The sequence below is a fragment of the Cyclopterus lumpus genome, chromosome 3 (genome assembly GCF_009769545.1).
Source record: "Cyclopterus lumpus isolate fCycLum1 chromosome 3, fCycLum1.pri, whole genome shotgun sequence".
NCBI classification, from domain to species: domain Eukaryota; kingdom Metazoa; phylum Chordata; class Actinopteri; order Perciformes; family Cyclopteridae; genus Cyclopterus; species Cyclopterus lumpus.
The window spans coordinates 30072297-30073749 of NC_046968.1; the positions used below are offsets into that span (position 1 = coordinate 30072297).

Here is a 1453-nt window from a genome sequence, read left to right on the forward strand (position 1 = left end):
GAGCCTTAAAAGACCAGCGGGTGAAGGAGCGTAGCAACCAGAGAATAATGATTTCCTCGGGGAGACGGTGGAGACCAAAGATGGAGATAAAAGAGTTGATCCGCTGACTCAAAGACTCAAAGACTCAAAGTGACTCACAACTTCACTAAACACACAATCAGGAAGTCTTTGAAGAGGCAGAAACCGGAATTTAAATTAAGAATACAAAGTCTGGCTGTGATGGAAACAACCAGAAGCCTCCTGCGATGCGATTGGTCGTATTTCAGGTAAATGGACTCCATTATTAGGCTTAATAAGCAGCGCTGTGACCCTGCAGAGTTCTGTTCAGGCTGATCTGAGGACAGCTGTGGCACTGCAGGTGTTTCCCAGTTCCTTTCACTTCGCACTGTGTTATCGACCGCTCACTCATAATTAATTAATTATAACCAAATCAGAAATGCAGCTCGCTGTGTGGACGAATAAACAGGAAATAATGATTATTTACTATTGTTTCCTATTAAAATGTCTCCAATAGGAGCAGGAGGGACATACACGCCGTGAGTTCATTAATGAGATATTAATGCTGCGTTACATTAACAAAGCAGGAAGAATCAATCAGTTAGAAAGTCACGATGCATCTTCAAAATAAAAGCCTCCAAGAGGGAAGTAGGTCATCAGCTATGACCTCAAAGATGAGGCCAAGGAATTTAAAATATTTCAGATTTCAATATGGGACACCATTATTATGGACTGAGTGGGTTATTCAGAGTGTGCGTGTGTGTGTGTGTGTGTGTGGGGGGACACACTCAGGAACGCTAAACACTGGTTTAAACACACACACACGCACGCGCGCAGACACACGCACACACTGTAACGCACGTCATGCATCGGAGTAGCATTACTGCTCCGCGTTAAGCGCCGTGGACCATGAAATGCGCCTCACCTGTTCCCGTAGTTCTGCAGGTTGTCACTCCCACTGTTGTCTTAATCCAGAGGTTGTAAAACCATTCACAAATCCACCAGGCAGAGAAACGGCCGTGCACGAGCCTCCGATCCACAAGGTGTGCGAGCGCGCGCGCGTGCGTGAGAGAGATTAACAGCTCCGTCCTCAAACACGCGTGGAGAGGAGAACCGGGGAAGAGGCCCGGTCCGTGTGCGGAGGTCTCCCCCAGGGAAGGTGCACCGTGTCCGGGTGGAGGAGCGCCGTCAGCCCGGTGGTGAGGAGGAGGGATCCGCTCGGCTCCTCGTGCAGAATGAGGCTGAGAGCAGCGGGGCCACCCCCCCACCGGCAGGGCAGGCCCCGCCCCCCACCGCGCTCAGCCTATAGCAGCCCGCTCCCTCTCTCTCTCGCTCCCTCTCTCCCTCTCTCTGCTTCACACCGGGAGCCAATCACAGGTATCGATCCTGTAACACCGGCGGACTGTCAGTCAGCTGTTCTCAGGTCTTATTGATCACTTCGAACTGAAGGAGTTTA

The 1453-nt window shown here is 50.7% G+C and overlaps 1 protein-coding gene across 3 annotated transcripts in view; it reads right to left on the reverse strand.

Moving 5' to 3' along the window:
* The window catches only part of large2 (LARGE xylosyl- and glucuronyltransferase 2), a 52764-nt gene extending 51545 nt beyond the window's left edge, over window positions 1–1219 (reverse strand). For all 3 annotated transcript variants that reach the window (XM_034529294.1, XM_034529291.1, XM_034529292.1), the window contains exon 1: window positions 923–1219. The gene's annotated coding sequence lies outside the window, so the exon portion shown is untranslated. The remainder of the gene's footprint in view (window positions 1–922) is intronic.
* Window positions 1220–1453: the final 234 nt, after the last annotated feature.